Raw genomic sequence first — 21,998 nt, forward strand, 5'->3', positions numbered from 1 at the left:
GAATCTAAGAAGGTTCTTAAGACGACATTGGTGAATGAGGCCCATTGTTTTTAAACCAGCAATTTTCTCATGCATTTGTTGAAAGACAGTAGACCCTCTGTCCATCCTTGCTCCTCTGAGTCAGGATTTCATGCATACTGATTTTGAACGAATTCATGATAACAATCACCTGTTGATATCACTTGTTTGAAATCATGCTTTTATTTTATCTCATTACTAGCCCTAAACTGCCCTCTTCCCAGCTGTTTTTTGGAAAGGGTTGCAGGTCTGAAATGCAGGAATTGATGTATACTGGATGTATATCAAAGCATTTATTCATTCTCCCTTATAATTCCAACTTATTTGGGGTTGTACCAGTGATTTCTCACACCACAGCCAATGTCAACCCAACCAAAGGTATGTACAGCACCGCTCCATTGTCTTCATGGTGTCTGTGTCTGATGACTTTTCTCGATAGCGTGTGGTCTTCTACCTCCTCCCCACTCAGCTGTTTCATTCAAGTCTTCATTTACTCCATTTCAACCTTCAACTCATTCTCTTCTCCTGCACTTTACCAAACACCTCATCAGCAAAGTCAAGTTTTCACATTGATGGGATAGTTGAAATTGCAGCAGTAAGGTGGAACAGACAGCATTTTTTTTCATCATTGAATGTACTGATGCCAAATATGTCAGTGAGGCAAGCTTCCCCCGCACCTCACCTGAATCCACATGTACCTCTCCAAAGTGGCCCATCATCTAACAGTATGAGTTGCCACATTCAAAAGTTCAAATGTTCCCACCCACTTATAAATGAGATAGCATGCCTTCATCTGACACCTATATCAAATCCTTAATTCTTTCAATACCAACACTAATTGGAGTCCCCAAATTACATTGAAACAGTCATCTTCAGTCATTTCCCAACTATTAATATTTGCATATATATTAAGAGATGCTGTGCATCCAAGCAAATGGTCAATCATTGTTGGTAGTCATCTGAACCATAAATCTACAACCCAGTTCAGTAAAATTTAGTTCAGTTAAATTTTTTCTGAACTTCAAACAAGACTCCAACACATACTGTCCAGTAGGTCCAATTTGGGACCACATAGCTGCCCCAGAAATAGTCACACCATCACAGCCAGGCAGGAGGTTGGGTATGGAACAGAACAAAAATTGACAAAAACCACCAATCCAGTCAATTATTAACTAAAAACACTCAACCATTAACCCTTACCTTGATTTTTCAGTCTCACAATCATCGTGATACCCTTATTTACTTGTTGTGTTGATAGTTCAGGACGTAAGCTAAACATTTTTTATTGTTTTAATGAGAAAGTATTTCAGAAAACATACAGACAAAAGTTAATGTTTGTTATGTATCTGAAGTCAGAGAGGCAAGCAGAGAAATGTTTCATTAGTTGTCCTCCTTATGTATCATTCAATCATAAACGTGTTGCATGTCAGCAGGCTTTAGTTGTTCAGCTTTCACACTGCCGCTGAACAAACTGTGAGGTTAGTTGCCAGTTTTAACGAGCCGCCATTAGAAATGGGAAAAAAAAAATCCTTCCATCCATTTCAGTGCCTGTTAGCATAATTCTTGCATTGGTATCAAACACATGGAGCACATCCTTCTTTCACATCAAGGGATAATAATCTAAAGAGAAATGAGACCAGATCGAAGGCAACTGTCCAAAAATAAATAAATAAATAATGAAAAAAAACACAACATATGATGTCTTTAATCTCCGACATGACCATACCTTCACGTCCAGTGACTTCCTTCTGATGATAATTTCACTACTTTGTTTTTTAAGACATTAGGGCATGTTTGGACAAACATGCATAAAAATTACACTTGTGCTTAGATCAGCTACAAATTCCTCAAAAGGAACTGTCTTGTGTGGCTGATTGCATGTGTCAAATGGGGCATTATCTCACCATCTTTTCTCCAGTCATTCATTAGCATTGAACCGGCCGATGTGAGCATTCTCTGAAACTGTAGTCAGCAATTTTACCTAATTACAATGCTGCACTTCACTCAGTGGTTTGCAGCTCACAGATTGTGATCCAGCGCAATCAAACAGATTTGTGCATCGAAGAATCTGAACAAAGCAACTAATGCGTGATTGCGTTTGTAAGCCAGAGCACATTTCTTATGCCTCACTTCCATTTGATTAGAAAACACACTGGGGCTGGCGCCTGAATATTTTAACTGTAAAATCCCAGAATAAGATTGCCATTTATGCTTAATTATATTGTCTTCTGTAATAACTACATACATTTAAATCTCTGATCAGCTCTAAAAGAAACATGTGCAGCAGCATCTTCTGACATCTATGCAAAAGGCAGCTGCAATGACATTGTGCTACATTTGCAAGTTGGGTTAAACATGATGAACAGTCTTGGGATAATTCAGGGGTCTCCAGTGACCTCGCCTCCCCCTGCCTCTCTTATTCCACGTGTCTGTTGATTTGAAAGAAGGTATTAACCAGTCATTTAAATTTGAACACAATTACTCTGAGGGCTAGTCCACCACTTAGATTTATTAAACAGAATTTAAATGTCACAGAATTTGACAGAATGCAAGTTTTACAGAATGAGTGAGATAAACAAAAACATACCCAGAAGTTCTGAGGGTCCCAGGAGCTGCAAGCTTCCAACGAGCAATCTGGTGTTCCAGCAAGCTGACAGCAAGGAGGAGCCCCGAACAGTGGGCTGGCTTTGTATTTATACCCTATGCTACTACAACGTTTTTCTGCTAATCTTGGGCATTGTCCTTCATCTGGGTGGTCTTGATCCCTCTATTCCGTGGCATGGTCCTGCCCACACGTGCTGTGAATCTTCTGGTCTTGACCTGATAAGAAATTTTGGGCAACAACTGCTAACTGAAAAACTGTCAGCAAGTCACATTACGTGGTTATACCACAAGAATGTTTGCACATTTCAAAATTGCACAACCTTCTAACAAACAGTTTAGTCTCCTTCTGTGGTTTGGATTTCTTAATATATCTTCAGGGCCTCAATGAAACAGGGACACATCACATTTACAAGACTTTTTGAAAATGATTATATAAGTAACATATCTCATGACAGCTTGCTAAGAAACTAAACTAATATTTGAGCAAAAGCAAATCTTAGAACAAAGGCAAATATAATCATAAGCATAACATACCTTTAATTAGGTAGACACAATACATAATTCAACAGCATTCGAACATATACCTCAAAAGTATTTGAATATATAGATATAATGTAATTAACCTTAGCTATTGATTACATGTTTAATAAGCATTGATAAATATTGATCACTATGAGCATATGAGTAATATATTCTTCAGCAGCAACAAGCTCTATTAATATATAAATGATGACTTATAAACATTAAAACACACTCATGTAACAATATATTTTTAGCTCAATAAAAGCTAAATAATATGATGATACTGAATAAGGGAAAAAAGCACAAAAGGGAGAGAGAGAGAGAGAGAGAGAGAGGCATTACATATTACGCTTTTGCTTTTGACATCGGAGCTTTCAGAAGCCCAGACTGAACCATCAGTCGCAGGAAAAGTAGAGGACAAAGGTCTCCACCTGACCTCCGCTCAAAGTTGATGTCCGAAGTCTGATGATGACAAGGAACTCATTTTGTGCTTTATAACAGTGCTTTATGTAATGAACTTTATTCATAAAAGTCACGGCAAACAGCCCTGATCATTGTGCGTTCATTCAGCATCTGTTGACCAATCATGGCATCATCAGTTCATTGTTTGTGCACTGCTGGTGCATCATTTGAGTGTCCTCCAGCCTTGAAGACACTTCTGCATTTGTCAGGTGCAGCTCCATACTTCACAGCAACTGTGGAGACCTTGGCATGTGGTGCACAACTATATATACTGAGCGTGCTTTGTAAGGTCCTGGTGTGCGCTGTGCATTTCTATGGCATCCTGTGTCATTGTTCGTGATTTTCTGCTCACACAAGGGAAGCAGAGGACACTCTCTCTGTGTAACGGGGGCTTTAATAAACTATGTGCAGTGTGTGTGCTTGCACACATGCGAACAGCCCAAATTCCAGCAAGACTTCTACTTGCTGCTTTGGGCACTGGTTTTAATAAGATGCAGCCCCATATTTTAATTGATAGGCTATCTCTCTAAGAAGCAGCAACTTACACAAACATGTGAATAAGACATTGAGATACTTACCTCCTCCACTTGGTGCAATAATGCTCCTCTGACCCAGGGGGGACAATCAACCCTTTCCTGACACAGTGCCATAGCCTCAGATTCAGAAGTGCTACTTCTCAACCCAGTCACTTCACCCTCAACCTGAAACATGCCCAGTGTGCATCAGAGATCACTGTCTGAAACCAGCAGAACCCCATCATTCACAAAAAGCAGAGGTGCTCAGGAGGATCCTGAACATCTCATGGGAGGAGAGGATTCCAAACATGGCTGTGCTCAAAAGAGCTGACCTCCCCTCCATTTAAACAACTATTAATCAACATCAACTTCGTTGGCTTGGACACATCCAGCGCATGGACCAAACCAGACTTCCAAAGAGAGTTCTCTATTCAGAGCTGACTGCGGGACATCGAAAAAGAGGTGGTCCAAAGAAACGATTCAAAGATCAGATCAAATGCAACCTTCAAGACTTTAACATCAATCTGGACGTGTGGGAGGATCTCACTCTGAATCGGAGTGCCTGGAGATCTGCCTGCATGATTGGTGCCAAGACCATTGAAGGGAGCGACGCCAACAGGCTGATGAAAAACGACGCTTGAAAAAGCTCCGAATTGCTCAACAAGAAGCCAGCACTGCACCCCCTCCAACTATCCCTTGCCCTTCCTGTCCTTGTCTCTTCTACTCACATCTCGGTCTATTCTCTCACACTAAATGGAAGCACCCCTAATTCCTGGAACTATCCTTGATTATCGAGTGATGCCAACGACAAATTATGCAAAGTTTCTAGAATGAGTTGGAATGGTGTGTGAGCCCAGAATGTTCTTAGAACCTTAGACCTCAATGGTTTTTAGAAAAAGAACTCAACCCTATTATTTTGTATTAATTACGTATTTTTTTAAATATTAATTTACTGTCTTAATGTATTTATAAATTAAGTTATCATATACACACTTATTATCAGTATCATTTTCTTTTATTATTAATTCTGTTTTGTCATTTGATTTTGAAATGTACCACAATGGAAATAAGTGCTTTCACTTTCTTCTGTCATCCATGTATTTTTAACTTATTTACAATTATGCACTTAATTGCACTTCCTCAGTAAAATCATGAACGTGGACCCATGCACACACATGCTTTTAATATAGAGATGATTTAACACCTCCTATCAGAATGGTGAGTGAGTCCAGAATGATTGAGGTGCAGTCATTTGTATAGAGGGAGAAGAGCAGTGGGGAGAGCACACACCCCTGAGGGGTGCCAGTACTGATTGTCCATGTGCTGATGTCATGCTCACCAGCCTTACCTGCTGTGTCCTGTCTGTCAGGAAGTTGAATATCTACTGACAGGCGGGAGCTGGCAAAGAGGTTGGAGAGTTTTTTGTGAAGAATATCTGGGATGATGGCGTTTAATGACGAGCTGAAGTCCACGAACAAGATCCTCATGTATGTCCCTGCACAGACGCAGGGCTGTTTGTCTTTTCTGCATTTTGTTGCAAGCAGGTGCTTTTAATTTTACACACCCACAAACAGAGACAGTGGCAGAAGACATCAAAAGCACCACACTTTTCACTCATGGTAACGCCAACATGACACTTAAACTGACTAAACCAACTAAACTACAAAAACACCATACATTAATAACACTAACCATACTCTTAAACTAACATGAACCACAATAACATTTAGCCCCAAAACCCTCTCGGTGGACCCTCACCGTGCATTTAGAGAACAATGTCCATTGTTCATGGTTGTTGGCTAATATCAGTAATTTCTCCAAAAATATTAGTCCTATCAACCTTCCATTTTCGCAGCGTTCATCCTTGACCCAAAATACATAAGCATATGAAATGGCAAATGTCAGCTCTCCCCAGTTTCTCCGTAAGGCATATCTCACTCCAATCACCACTGTCTTTTTGAAAATGATATACCAGATTATAAATCATTACTTCCAACTCTTTAATTTGTGCAGGTTACTGATGTAGCTGATAAAAATGAAATTATAAAGCGTCTGAAAAATGCATACAGATTCAGAGCTATTTTTGGCCATAAAAGTGCTGTAACTTCAGGTGCTGACTATTAATCTGCTTGAAGGTCACTCCACATTTGTCCAGGTACAGTCCACTTCATGACTTACTCCAGTACATACAGTCATTCCGAACTGCTTTTGTCTACAAATGTAATATGGCTTTAATTTGACTTTCAAGCCAAATTCTTGTGTTTTGCGATCAACATATGTCTGTCACTGTCTCTTTGTAACTACTGGTGTATTTAAAAACCCAAAACAACAACCATCATATACATTTCAGTAAGACTGAAGAGTCTGGTGGTTGGCTCTCACTGCGGTATTGTATCACTTCCTGTTCCGGAGCACAGCGGTGTTTTTCTGTATCTGTTAGCTGTTTAATCTGCGCAGTTAGATTGATCTAGTTATCTAGATTACGATTTGTTTCCCAGTGTAATCTTTACGTGCCTTAACTAAAGCACTCCCTCTGCTGAATCACCTCTAAATTATTTACACATTATTCACTTTGCGTGTTTTTAGGAATCCGCTAGCTTAGCGTAGCTACTAGCTCTTAGCCGATTTAGCATGGCGGCTTCTCCTGTCTCTCCCGCACTTTTCTGCTCTGGGTGTGAAATGTTTCGTTATTCCTCGGCCTCCTTTAGCAGTAACGGTACTTGTAATAAGTGTAGCTTATTCGTAGCTTTGGAGGCCAGGCTGGGCGAATTGGAGACTCGGCTCCGCACCGTGGAAAATTCTACAGCTAGCCAGGCCCCTGTAGTCGGTGCGGACCAAGGTAGCTTAGCCGCCGTTAGTTACCCCCTGGCAGATCCCGAGCAGCCGGGAAAGCAGGCCGACTGGGTGACTGTGAGGAGGAAGCGTAGCCCTAAACAGAAGCCCCGTGTACACCACCAACCCGTTCACATCTCTAACCGTTTTTCCCCACTCGACGACACACCCGCCGAGGATCAAACTCTGGTTATTGGCGACTGTGTTTTGCGAAATGTGAAGTTAGCGACACCAGCAACCATAGTCAATTGTCTTCCAGGGGCCAGAGCAGGCGACATTGAAGGAAATTTGAAACTGCTGGCTAAGGCTAAGCGTAAATTTGGTAAGATTGTAATTCACGTCGGCAGTAATGACACCCGGTTACGCCAATCGGAGGTCACTAAAATTAACATTAAATCGGTGTGTAACTTTGCAAAAACAATGTTGGACTCTGTAGTTTTCTCTGGGCCCCTCCCCAATCGGACCGGGAGTGACATGTTTAGCCGCATGTTCTCCTTGAATTGCTGGCTGTCTGAGTGGTGTCCAAAAAATGAGGTGGGCTTCATAGATAATTGGCAAAGCTTCTGGGGAAAACCTGGTCTTGTTAGGAGAGACGGCATCCATCCCACTTTGGATGGAGCAGCTCTCATTTCTAGAAATCTGGCCAATTTTCTTAAATCCTCCAAACCGTGACTATCCAGGGTTGGGACCAGGAAGCAGAGTTGTAGTCTTGCACACCTCTCTGCAGCTTCTCTCCCCCTGCCATCCCCTCATTACCCCATCCCCGTAGAGACGGTGCCTGCTCCCAGACTACCAATAATCAGCAAAAATCTATTTAAGCATAAAAATTCAAAAAGAAAAAATAATATAGCACCTTCAACTGCACCACAGACTAAAACAGTTAAATGTGGTCTATTAAACATTAGGTCTCTCTCTTCTAAGTCCCTGTTGGTAAATGATATAATAATTGATCAACATATTGATTTATTCTGCCTTACAGAAACCTGGTTACAGCAGGATGAATATGTTAGTTTAAATGAGTCAACACCCCCGAGTCACACTAACTGTCAGAATGCTCGTAGCACGGGCCGGGGCGGAGGATTAGCAGCAATCTTCCATTCCAGCTTATTAATTAATCAAAACCCAGACAGAGCTTTAATTCATTTGAAAGCTTGACTCTTAGTCTTGTCCATCCAAATTGGAAGTCCCAAAAACCAGTTTTATTTGTTATTATCTATCGTCCACCTGGTCATTACTGTGAGTTTCTCTGTGAATTTTCAGACCTTTTGTCTGACTTAGTGCTTAGCTCAGATAAGATAATTATAGTGGGCGATTTTAACATCCACACAGATGCTGAGAATGACAGCCTCAACACTGCATTTAATCTATTATTAGACTCTATTGGCTTTGCTCAAAAAGTAAATGAGTCCACCCACCACTTTAATCATATCTTAGATCTTGTTCTGACTTATGGTATGGAAATAGAAGACTTAACAGTATTCCCTGAAAACTCCCTTCTGTCTGGTCATTTCTTAATAACATTTACATTTACTCTGATGGACTACCCAGCAGTGGGGAATAAGTTTCATTACACTAGAAGTCTTTCAGAAAGCGCTGTAACTAGGTTTAAGGATATGATTCCTTCTTTATGTTCTCTAATGCCATATACCAACACAGTGCAGAGTAGCTACCTAAACTCTGTAAGTGAGATAGAGTATCTCGTCAATAGTTTTACATCCTCATTGAAGACAACTTTGGATGCTGTAGCTCCTCTAAAAAAGAGAGCTTTATATCAGAAGTGCCTGACTCCGTGGTATAACTCACAAACTCGTAGCTTAAAGCAGATAACCCGTAAGTTGGAGAGGAAATGGCGTCTCACTAATTTAGAAGATCTTCACTTAGCCTGGAAAAAGAGTCTGTTGCTCTATAAAAAAGCCCTCCGTAAAGCTAGGACATCTTTCTACTCATCACTAATTGAAGAAAATAAGAACAACCCCAGGTTTCTTTTCAGCACTGTAGCCAGGCTGACAAAGAGTCAGAGCTCTATTGAGCTGACTATTCCATTAACTTTAACTAGTAATGACTTCATGACTTTCTTTGCTAACAAAATTTTAACTATTAGAGAAAAAATTACTCATAACCATCCCAAAGACGTATCGTTATCTTTGGCTGCTTTCAGTGATGCCGGTATTTGGTTAGACTCTTTCTCTCCGATTGTTCTGTCTGAGTTATTTTCATTAGTTACTTCATCCAAACCATCAACATGTTTATTAGACCCCATTCCTACCAGGCTGCTCAAGGAAGCCCTACCATTATTTAATGCTTCGATCTTAATATGATCAATCTATCTTGTTAGTTGGCTATGTACCACAGGCTTTTAAGGTGGCAGTAATTAAACCATTACTTAAAAAGCCATCACTTGACCCAGCTATCTTAGCTAATTATAGGCCAATCTCCAACCTTCCTTTTCTCTCAAAAATTCTTGAAAGGGTAGTTGTAAAACAGCTAACTGATCATCTGCAGAGGAATGGTCTATTTGAAGAGTTTCAGTCAGGTTTTAGAATTCATCATAGTACAGAAACAGCATTAGTGAAGGTTACAAATGATCTTCTTATGGCCTCGGACAGTGGACTCATCTCTGTGCTTGTTCTGTTAGACCTCAGTGCTGCTTTTGATACTGTTGACCATAAAATTTTATTACAGAGATTAGAGCATGCCATAGGTATTAAAGGCACTGCGCTGCGGTGGTTTGAATCATATTTGTCTAATAGATTACAATTTGTTCATGTAAATGGGGAATCTTCTTCACAGACTAAAGTTAATTATGGAGTTCCACAAGGTTCTGTGCTAGGACCAATTTTATTCACTTTATACATGCTTCCCTTAGGTAGTATTATTAGACGGTATTGCTTAAATTTTCATTGTTACGCAGATGATACCCAGCTTTATCTATCCATGAAGCCAGAGGACACACACCAATTAGCTAAACTGCAGGATTGTCTTACAGACATAAAGACATGGATGACCTCTAATTTCCTGCTTTTAAACTCAGATAAAACTGAAGTTAATGTACTTGGCCCCACAAATCTTAGAAACATGGTGTCTAACCAGATCCTTACTCTGGATGGCATTACCCTGACCTCTAGTAATACTGTGAGAAATCCTGGAGTCATTTTTGATCAGGGTATGTCATTCAAAGCGCATATTAAACAAATATGTAGGACTGCTTTTTTGCATTTACGCAATATCTCTAAAATCAGAAAGGTCTTGTCTCAGAGTGATGCTGAAAAACTAATTCATGCATTTATTTCCTCTAGGCTGGACTATTGTAATTCATTATTATCAGGTTGTCCTAAAAGTTCCCTAAAAAGCCTTCAGTTATTTCAAAATGCTGCAGCTAGAGTACTGACGGGGACTAGAAGGAGAGAGCATATCTCACCGATATTGGCCTCTCTCATTGGCTTCCTGTTAATTCTAGAATAGAATTTAAAATTCTTCTTCTTACTTATAAGGTTTTGAATAATCAGGTCCCATCTTATCTTAGGGACCTCATAGTACCATATCACCCCAATAGAGCGCTTCGCTCTCAGACTGCAGGCTTACTTGTAGTTCCTAGGGTTTGTAAGAGTAGAATGGGAGGCAGAGCCTTCAGCTTTTAGGCTCCTCTCCTGTGGAACCAGCTCCCAATTCAGATCAGGGAGACAGACACCCTCTCTACTTTTAAGATTAGGCTTAAAACTTTCCTTTTTGCTAAAGCTTATAGTTAGGGCTGGATCAGGTGACCCTGAACCATCCCTTAGTTATGCTGCTATAGACGTAGACTGCTGGGGGGTTCCCATGATGCACTGTTTCTTTCTCTTTTTGCTCTGTATGCACCACTCTGCATTTAATCATTAGTGATCAATCTCTGCTCCCCTCCACAGCATGTCTTTTCCTGGTTCTCTCCCTCAGCCCCAACCAGTCCCAGCAGAAGACTGCCCCTCCCTGAGCCTGGTTCTGCTGGAGGTTTCTTCCTGTTAAAAGGGAGTTTTTCCTTCCCACTGTAGCCAAGTGCTTGCTCACAGGGGGTCGTTTTGACCGTTGGGGTTTTACATAATTATTGTATGACCTTGCCTTACAATATAAAGCGCCTTGGGGCAACTGTTTGTTGTGATTTGGCGCTATATAAAAAAAATTGATTGATTGATTGATTGATAATGATTACATAATGTGAAAGTGGTGTCTTTGATTTCACTTTTGTTGTGTTCACACACAGAGTCATGTAGAATTATTGTTCCATTGTGTTGTGCTGTCCTTTGTTCACAGAAAAACAGTGTCCATTTGCCGGTATCAATGACACTGTGGCTCTTGGCAGCGCTTAGTTTAGCCATCGGTTTAGTTTAGCTTAGCTAATAACTCAAAGGGCTTGGAGCTGTTCCATATCCCAGCCATCCTGTTAACAGCGGCCACTTGTTGTTGCTTTTCTGTCAGTCCGTGATCACAGAAGCAGCTTCCTCAGCGACACGCCGACATCCTACACATAGCATCTTTGCTTAGTTTAGCTTATCTTAGCAAAACCCAAACCACAAACATGGCTGATTCCATGCTTTCGGGAGTGGAAGCACGCTTTGGTGTCACAGCCACATGAATGGAAAGAATATAATCTGTGGATAGTTACATGTTTTGAAGACCATTCTCACTCTGTGCTGGGCTTTATTTTGGCTGTCTGTCACAGAGGGGAAAAAAAACCTCTCACTTTCCTCCTCAAAATATTATTTTTTGAAACTCTGTCCGCCTAATAAGTAACACTAGTCGTTTTAGTGCATCCTTGTAAAACACATTTAACTATGTTGACATATTCACCATCAAAGTCAACAAAAAAAAAACACTGATTTCACACTGTAAACAAAAAATTCTGTTTTTCCTCATTCAATTTAATAGAAGCCCTCAAAGGGGCGTTGCCATACAGGATGACATGTTTTATGAGATGTTCATGTTTCTGAGCATTTATCAGTAGCAGGTGAAATCAGGCTAATTTCCTCTTTTATGACTTCATTTCTCAGAGCATATGGCACCAAAAATAAAATGCAATACTAAAATATTTTCATAATTCTTTATTTTGAACAGTCAGCTCATTTGACATTTTATTTACTAGTGATATTCACTTTAAATTGAAAGCAGTTGACCTTTGTGAAGACTTAAAGCATGAAAGGTTGAATGCAAATGTCTGTTGCCAGTTTCCCTCTCAACAGAATTGCTTCTTAGAAGTTAGAAATCATTGAAAGTGAGGCACTGTGAGGTCTGTAACTTTTCAAATGCACATACAAATATGCAAAATGGATCATAAAAAATGAATTCGGCAGCATTTCAGTTCAACAGTGAGTATAAATTCACAATGTCAGTCTTCATAGAATTTAAAGATGAATATCTGAATAAATTTTAATAGAATTAATAATGAAAAGGAATAGGTGAATACAAATAATACAGGAATACAGTGCATTATTGTAGCACAAACTAATTACATTAGGGGTGCCACATTACCAAAATTCTAGGGGCTGTCAGTAGGTATGAAATGTGCGATGTAAATTAATGTAAATCCAGTTGAGCGCACATTACTATTTAAGCCGCCAGGCATATAGTGAGGTCCATAAGTAGTTGAACAGTGGCACAGTTTTTGGAAGGGCAAAGGCTATACGCCCAACCGTTGGGCAGATAAATATAATGTCTTACCTTATTCGCCCAACCGTTGGGCAGATAAACATAATGTCTTACCTTATTCGCCCAACCATTAGGCAGATAAGTCATACATTGAACATTACATGCACAACCGTTGGGCACTTAAATGTAATGCGTGTCTTATTCGCCCAACCGTGATTGTGTATTTGACACGTTTTGTGCATCTAAACTACATTTTTTACACCACTTTTTAAGGCTCTATTGCGGCGTATGTTTGACACATTTAACGGCGCCATCTTTAATTACTGCAAAAACACTGCAATGGATGAAAACAGGCAAACTTCATAAGCATTTTGAATGGAAGCCTGTTAACAACAACAAAACAGTTTTTGAACAAAATGCTGCTTGTTGGCTGTAATCAATCAATCAGTTTTATTTATATAGCGCCAAATCACAACAAACAGTTGCCCCAAGGCGCTTTATATTGTAAGGCAAGGCCATACAATAATTACGTAAAAACCCCAATGGTCAAAACAACCCCCTGTGAGCAAGCACTTGGCGACAGTGGGAAGGAAAAACTCCCTTTTAACAGGAAGAAACCTCCAGCAGAACCAGGCTCAGGGAGGGGCAGTCTTCTGCTGGGACTGGTTGGGGCTGAGGGAGAGAACCAGGAAAAAGACATGCTGTAAGATGGTGTTAGTTTGACACTGTTCCCTGGGTGTGATGAGCCAAGCAGAACCACTTTAGATCACAGCTCCTCCGCGGGCTGCGAACCCTCCCGCAGCCGGCAAGAAAATATGAGCCTTTCTTCCCCTTCTGTGTTGAAACCGGAAGTGAGCTTACAAGCGCGCTCATTGGTCGGTTGTGGTTATGCGTATATGCTTGTGAATTTTACTTTATTGACCCAACGGTTTGGCGTATAGCCACTCTGTTTTGGAAGTTTGCATTTTTAAAGCTTTAATTAAAGGGATTTAACAAAAACATGGGGTTAACAATTTTGAAATAACAGCTCTTTGTATCCTTACTCTATCCATTTTTACAACCCATAAGGAGTGGTGGGCACAGTTCAGCTAATCCAATAACCCATAATTACCGAAGCTAATGTTTTTGCTAGCGGATTAACTTTTCAGATAGGTTTTAAAACCATCATCGGATCAATTATCGTCCGATAAATTAAGTTCCGATAACTTTCAGTCCAATAACATTTTTTATGGTAAAGTGAGCAGATGTCTATTTATTTATTGTAAGGACAACATTATAAATGGGAATTTTTGTTTTTTTTGTGTCATCGTATTAATTTTTTTCCATGCAGTTCCATTGAAAATTGAGCAAAATCAAATCAAGCACTCCTTCCACATCATAATACAATCCCTGTTCATAGAACCTTTTGATATATAATGAGATATACAATATTAAAAAATCACATTATTATTTCAGACTAGCCATTTTGCAAATGGCACATGTATCTGTCCCTGAGAAGCCAGTTTTTCTGAATGTTATATGGTCAGCATATTGCATTTATGCAGTGCTTTCATGTTCAAAGCACTTTACAGTGATGCCTCAATTTCACTCATTCACACATGCACTCACCATGCAAAGTCAACTGCACACCAGGAATAATTTGAGGATTAAGAACCATGCCCAAGAGCCCGTTGTAGTGCAGCAGATACCAGAATATTTACATAGGAATCCTTCAAATGGTGATACAAGCACCAAAGTTGCTGTTTTTACTCCATAACTCCATAACATTCAATCATAGACAGTCCAAACTATACCTTTATGGAATATTTATGTTCAGACAAATAATGTGGTATAGCTTTCAATATGATTGGAACATTTTAAAACTTTGACCGCTCTGTAATTCTTCAATTGACCCCTACCTGGCCGCCTATTGAAAATTCAAATGGATACTCAGTTTTTTTCAAGAGTTATGTTTAAGGAGCATGTGTGTCAATTTTGGTGCTTTGTTTCCAGAAATGAACAATTGTTAGTCATCTGCTCCACTAATTGTTTGGTCTGATCAAATGAATCAGAACCTTCCATTTTTGTCATCACTAATTTTTTTTTTTCCCCTTCAGGTTTTACTTTCTGATTACATAGGGTGGATCTTATTTCTGCTTTTTTATATTATTTCTTTAATTGCGTCTTGTTTGCTTGGTTTGTTCTGAGAGCACAGAGCTGGAGTGCAAACAGATACTAAGGAGGGTCGAAAGTAAACTATCACTCATATTGCATGTTGCTCTCATTTGACAAGCGTCAAGCCAACATCATCGTCAAAGCTGTGCGAGGTAAATTTAATGTTCAGTCCCATGTACAGTAAAACTCAGCTGAATCATCATCGTATAAAACAGATATTCACAGTCACCGGACAAAAAATTCCCAATGTTTTTGTAATGTTTTCCATGTAATAAACACCGTATATAACAGATTTATTTTTTCACAACGTGCTCAAACTCGGACCCGCAGCCTGATGTGCACCTGTTATATCAGACAAAAAAGGCTGTGATTTGACACTTTTCTGCTTTCACTCCTTCGTCTCCCATCATATTGTAATAGATTTTGTAGTGTGTATGCTGATTTAAAATGGATCAGAAAAGTCCACAACTTTACAGCATGAAGCTGGCAAAAGAGGAAATAGTACAGCTTACCTTTGAATTGTAGGTGATGATTGTAGAAAGAAAAGCTTGTTGAAGGTCAAATTAGTCCATAATAAAGCATAATCCAGAGATGGAGAACTTTTAAACTGTCATGCACGTCATTGCATGACAGAGTTACACCACTGCAGAAGCATAAGTCAGGCTTTAAATTAATTAAATCAATCATCATAAATTGTAAATTTACGAAGTCTGTGAGAAAAGTATCCAACCTTTTTATTTTATGCAAAAAATATATGGATTTGATTCATATGTTTTTACGTCAGCCAAGCTTGAACCTTCGTTCGCATGCGTGAGTTTTTCCACGCCTGTCAGTTGCGTCATTCGCCTGTGGGCAGGCTTTGAGTGAGCACTGGTCCACCCCTCTTGTCGTTGTTTCATTGCGAGGAAATGGCGGAATGATTTTCGCTTTTTTTTCCATCAGAATTTTTTCAGAAACTGTTAGACAGGCAGCTGGAAACCATTCGAAAAATTTATCTGGCTTTCGGTGAAAATTTTACGGGCTTCACAGAGAATAAGGAGTGTTACTACAGCTTTAAGGACGCCCCACAATGGCGCACGGCGCACCGCTCTCCGAGCCGCCATCGAGAGGCAGAAACCACCACATCATTTCTAAACGGATGGCTGTGTGGAGCCGGGACCGTCGTGTGCAATTTCTCTGGTTATCACAAGAGCTGGACATCAGCCATTTTCCAGCAGATTTCACTTTTAACAAGAGATTTTGTCATGGAAAGCCACGCAGGGCTTTGCACGTCACGACCGATTCGCTGATGAAGCGAGACAAAGGAACACCTCTGTTTCGGAGTGTTAGAGGACAAGTTGGGACAAGCCCAGCTCTCCACAATTTCTCTATACTCATTCGACTGGTAAGCACTGAAAGCCGAGATAGGCATGTCCCATGAAAGCCCAAATCATTCTGACGACGAGAGGGGTGGACCAGTGCTCACTCAAAGCCTGACACAGGCAAATGACACAACCGAAAGGCGTGGAAAAACTCACACATGCGCACAAAGGTTCAAGCTTGGCTGACGTAAAAACATATGAATCAAATCCATATATTTTTGGCATAAAATACAAAGCTCGGATACTTTTCTCACAGACCGCGTATGTAAACATGATAGCTTAACTATTTTTATATTTATTTTAATAGTACCTCTACCTGGATGTGTTGCTGTATGTGGTTAAATAATTTTTAAAAAATGTTGAAAACATTAAAGGTTCAGTGCAGTTGGAACCAAAATGGCGCCATGTGCTGAATTGACACCACTCTCTCATATAAGGCACTCTACAGTCTGCCAGTCTGTTGCAGGGCTACATATAGATGGGAAAACACATTTGCTCACACCCAGAGTCGATATAGAATTTCCACCTCACCTAACCTGCAGGTCTTTGGAAGTGGATGGTATCCGGAGCAAGTAGCGGGAATCCATGCCAGCACAGGGAGAACATCAAAACTCTACACAGAACGGACCAGGTGGGAAGCAATCTGGGGAGCTTCTTGGCTTGAAGAAACAGTGCTAACAGCTAAGCCACCTTGTTTCAAGCATTAAAATTTTTTTGAACCATGAACAATGAAAACATTACAAGGCATGATGCTTGATGCTAAATGCAAGTGAAAGTCTGTATTTTGCTTATGGGAGATAAGTAGCCTTGGTGGAGGTACGCGATCTCTGAGTGCCTTGTTCTATTTGCTTTATTTTACTTCCTTTTGTTGGATTAGAGAGTTATACACTGTATGGGGTGTCTGCTAAGTTATAGCTCATTTTCACTTCTGATGAAGAATGTGTTCACATGAATAAGGTTGCTGACATTCCCTGGACATATTTCCTTGGAATTCAAAGGATTTCTGGTGTCATAACTCCATGATTAAGTGTTCTCAGCAGAAATCAATAATGTCTTTAAGCACTGTATTGGTATCTGTTGGTATCAAAATGTTTTTGTGGATTTTCTTTTTTTTTGTAATAAATACAACACAAGGCAGCACTGACCTTCTTCAGTGAGGTGACCACTTCATTTCGTTTTACAGTATCTACTTTCACTGGTGCTAATTTTAAGCACATTTCAGACAGAGAATATTTATTGGATTTTCTCTGAGGGATTTAATTGCTCGCCCCTGTTGTCTTTGTGCAGCAAAACAACACTTATGTGTGGTAACAGTCTGGCGAACTGCACAATAAATGAGAGGGATATGTTAATTAAAAAGTGTTTTGTACAACACTGTTACCACTTATTTCTCATTTCTGTGGTGTCAAATCACAATATTTGCACCCTCACTTTCAGCCTTTGCCTGTTTTATTGAGAATAATGAAAAAGGAAGACATTAAATTGTGGTGTGCGTGTGTTTCGTGCCACCCCTGCACACTATGTGTTGCGGGGGGGCACACTTGCACGTCTAATCGCACACAGCACAGACAGACAGTCAGATCATCACCCATGTGTGAGCTTAACAGTCACATCACTAGCTGAGTGCACAAATGATCCATTTCGCGGTCCGTTTCACATGAAGCAGCCTACTGGTGTGCGCAATGAGCAACTGCTCCAGCCAGTAGCAAAGACGATATATGTTTTATGTATTTCCACATGAGTACAGCAGGCACACACGTGCCTCATGGTGGTCATGTCCTTCAAAACACGATAAGTGTTCTCCAGCTGTGACGTCCAGGTCCAGAAATATCAACAGCGGCAGCTCGCATAGACATGCCCATCTGTCCGTTCAGCCCACAGAACAAAGTGTCATTCTCTGCTTCTGTGTTCTGTGATTAATCATTTTAGCTATTTGTTATGTAATTGTGTATTTAGTTATTGTAGTAATTATTTATACACCTGTCCCCGCTGTGGTCTCTGTGTATGTAATGTAGCATGTTGTGTTCACTGAGCTGTCATTTCCAGCTGTCAGTGTGTGGCTGGGCAGCGATCAGCTGACAGGTGCTTCGCTGTGCTGTGTGTGCTCAGACGTAGCTGGCCGGTCCCCATGTGATCATGTTTGTACATACATATCAGCATTTCATGCAAGTGTGCTCCCCCCCCACATGTGTTGTGGGGGGGGAGCGGCGTGGAGCGCGGAACACACGCACACCACATGTGTTGTGGGGGGAGTGCAAAAGACACGCACGCCGCAGGTGTTTGGGGGGGAGCGGAGGGCGCAACACATGCACACCTAGGGATGGGTATCGATAAGATTTTATCTATCGATTCCGCTTATCGATCCGATTCCTTATCGATACCTCTTGTGAATTTTTTGTGTACTAAAAGTAGGCTTTACAGGTTTTTTTTATCTGTTTTATTCTTTTACTTCTGTTTTTAATTATGTTTTTTAATTTTTATTTATTTATTTTAATTTTTTATGTTGAACTGTTCTATGTGAGGCGCCTTGAGATGGCATTTGTTGTGATTTGGTGCTTATAAGCCAATTAAATTGAAATTGAACAACATTTTGTTGAGTCTTAAAATAAATAAATATGAAATTGGTCACTGGATCCTTAAACTTTGGACATAATAAACTACATGGTGGATCCTTGATCTCGGGGCATAAATAGAAATAAACAAAATCCATAGTTATTGTCAAAAGCATTTCCTTTCAGACATTATTGGCATGAATGTCTTTCCATGCAGCAAGCTGTGCTGCACGTCAGGATGTAATTTAGAAAGAATGCAGGACGTCTCATTTTGGAGGAAACAAAACGTTTTAGTCGATTGTAGTTTCTTGTCTATATTACAACGTTGTAATAGGTGTCATTTTATTTAAACAGGCGATTAGTTTTGAAGTTATTAATTCCGACTGGACTCTGTCTCGGCAGAGAGACGCGCAGCATTTAGAGCTGTGCTAATGGAACGGAGGACAATTCTCGTTTGACTGCAGCAAGACATGAGTAACAGTTAGTGACTTTAATCCACACAAAAGTGACTCCTGATATTTTAATGCCTTTGACAGGTTAAGAAGCGGACTTGCCACTTCTGAAGAGCAGGGAATCAAAGAACCAACGAGCTAGTGCATCGAAGCATTGGTTCATTGGTTCACGCTGGTTCACGCTTCATAGTGGTGTCACGCTGAAGAAACGGTTGATTACAGACCCCCTGCAGGGTCTGTAATCAATGTAGAGGAATGATCTTTTCCCAACAAACACCCTCAAAAACAACGGCTACTCTGAAGGACCGATAAGGGAATCGTTAAGCAAGAAGCCTATTGATGTCGGTGGATCGAATAATTTCTTAACGATACTCAAAGAACCGGTTCTCAATACCCAACCCTATGCACACTTCATGTGTTCATGGGGTGGGGGGGACACTCTGGCATGCCAGTTGTGTTGCATGCCACACTCATGGAGTATTGGGTATTCGTGTGTGGCACCTGGAATTTGGTCGACACCTGCTGAGAGAAAGATCGAATGGGCACTCTGTCTTTCGGCTGCTGGTATGCGGAAATTGTTTTGGCGACAGGTGTACGAGGCATTAGAGGCGGCTCCGATTTTTCACAAATGGCTTGTGATTCCTCCTTCGTGCGCCATTTGGCCTCATTCATACTATGTGTGAAGGGGCCCTTACATGTGTCACAGGCATCTAAAACATACATTGTCAGTCCTAAGTCATGATTATAGCTGGAAACTGTCTGAAAACATTGATAGAATTGTCAGACTTTTGAGATATTTACCATTAAACCTTAAAGCTAGAGTGCTGCCCACATTTCACTAAACTGACGAATGAATGAATGATGATTTATTGTCATTACAACAAGTGCAATGAAATTATCTTCATACTCAATTACCTCAGAAATACAGCAATGAATCCACAATTATTACTGGTTGAACGTAATAATTGCGACTGTGTGTGTGTGCGGGGGGGGGGATTATGAATAATTAAGTGCAAAGGGAAAAAATATATTTAAATTCTTGCTGACAACGCCACCTAGTGAAGGAACTAGGACCCAGTTAAAAGCACACAGGTTCAAAACACAGGGGTGAGCAGTGAGTTAAAACCCAGAGAATAAAAGTTTAACATTTATTACAACAAAAATACAATAATTAAAACTCACGCACCATCCCTAAATAAATATATAAACCTGCTAAAATGTTCAATTAAATGGCAAGGGCTAGAAGGTAAAACCAGGAAAATAATTTAAAGCATGAGGGAGGCTTCCAGCGCGTCCTTAGGGCTTCATATAGCTCTGTGTGACTCCGTCCGTGACTCAGGCCACTGCGTCCGTGGGCCTGCCGGGAGAGAACTGCTATGGGGGGGTTCAGGGGTAAAACATTACTTGTATACCCCTCGCCTGGTAACTAGCACTTACCGGGCCTGGGTGGCTCTCGAACAGCCACTCAGCACACACACAACGCGCCTTGTGTATGTATCCTTCCAGTCCTCTCGGCTGCACTCCCAGGTCCCGTGCGCTCTCATGCCATCTCACACTCCACGTTGGTCTCCACAGCCCACTCGTTGCCCGGCCTCCGGCCCACATGCTCCAAAATCTGGCCCTTCGCCTTCGTCACTCTGCCCGTGCCTCACACCTGTGCTGTCCATCCACACCTGTCCCCAGTCCTCAGATTGTGTCTCTTTTTCTTTCCCGCTGATGCGCTTAATTGGTAACAGATGCACTCCTCAATGTTCGGGGTTCGTGGGAGAAAGGGGAGTGGCCAGAAACACAACCCAAATACTTCCACAGCACAACAAAATAAAATGCATGCAAGAAATTAAACAAACATAAGGCAAACATGCAATAATAATCAAATAATGAAAAATTAAAAAGGCCAGACTCCTACATAATGGCACACATCAGAATTAAAACAATCACATACATACATTTGATTTGTTTATATATGCTAAACTTTGAAGCAGTCTGTCGTCCGAATTGAGGCGAAGTGAGTGCAGGCCGCAGCAGAGTCCCTCGCAGCCAAGCTTGAGGAGTGGAGGTCCTGCAGCTGTGCCGCGTGGACTCCCGGAGTGGCAGAGCGGAAGCCGGGGTGGGGCGGGGGTGGGAACAGAATCACAAAGGAGGGGTAGGGTGGGGGGGCGTACGTCATGTGTGCAGATGAGTTCATATAATTTTCTCTCGGTGTGTGCGTAGAGTCTGGAGTGGCCTTGACGACAACTGCAGACTGTAGGGGAGGGCAGATGATGCTTCACCAAGGCTGTTGAAATCCTTCTGGAGGAAAACAGCGGGGCATTTTGACCTTTGGTAGCTGATAAGGCTGCCATGTTTGGGTTAGGCAGAGAGACACAGAGTTCCAAAATGGCCTCTCTTTAACCATCCAGATCCAATTGCGAATATTCACAAAAATGTAGTTTCTCCTGAAACCGCAAAGTTGGAGGAGGAGCAAGAGTGAGATGAGCCAGTGTACGCCATTGTGCCGTTCTGCTCTGATCGGCTGCCATCATGTTCTTCCCATAATACTTTGTACAGGTCTGTCGAAGCCCCCACATGACCTATGACATCACTGTCTGTCTCAGTCTTGGTTTCAGCCATTGCTACTGTCAGTAGTTCAAGGTCATGTCTTCTTTTGAAGCTTTACCCTTCAGGGGAATTTTATATTTATTTTCTTTTTTCTCGACAATGTGAAGTTTGCTCGTATTGGTAATGTCATATTAAGAATCCCCTAACAAATCATAGTTGTACCAGTGAAATTTATTTTTATGCCTTAAATCTTAAAAAAGCTCACTGGTCCTATACCTTTAAGCACATGCCAACATAAAGGGTAGATAAAAATAACTGACTTTGTATGAAATGACATCTTCAATAATTGTCTTATTTGAAGTTGAACCTGGA

The 21,998-nt window shown here is 40.8% G+C and overlaps 1 protein-coding gene and 1 long non-coding RNA gene across 3 annotated transcripts in view; one reads left to right on the forward strand and one right to left on the reverse strand.

Annotated features, from left to right (window-relative positions):
- gpc6a (glypican 6a) overlaps positions 1–21,998 on the forward strand; it is a 743,431-nt gene that overhangs the window by 99,278 nt on the left and 622,155 nt on the right. The window lies entirely within an intron of this gene.
- Positions 193–20,914, reverse strand: LOC117529666. The gene is made up of 3 exons (XR_004566068.1): positions 20,904–20,914; positions 4,181–4,184; positions 193–291 (listed from the first exon to the last, which is right to left on the reverse strand). It is a non-coding gene; the product is annotated as an uncharacterized LOC117529666 (long non-coding RNA).

Source organism: Thalassophryne amazonica, chromosome 2 (genome assembly GCF_902500255.1).
Source record: "Thalassophryne amazonica chromosome 2, fThaAma1.1, whole genome shotgun sequence".
Classification (NCBI taxonomy): Eukaryota; Metazoa; Chordata; class Actinopteri; order Batrachoidiformes; family Batrachoididae; genus Thalassophryne; species Thalassophryne amazonica.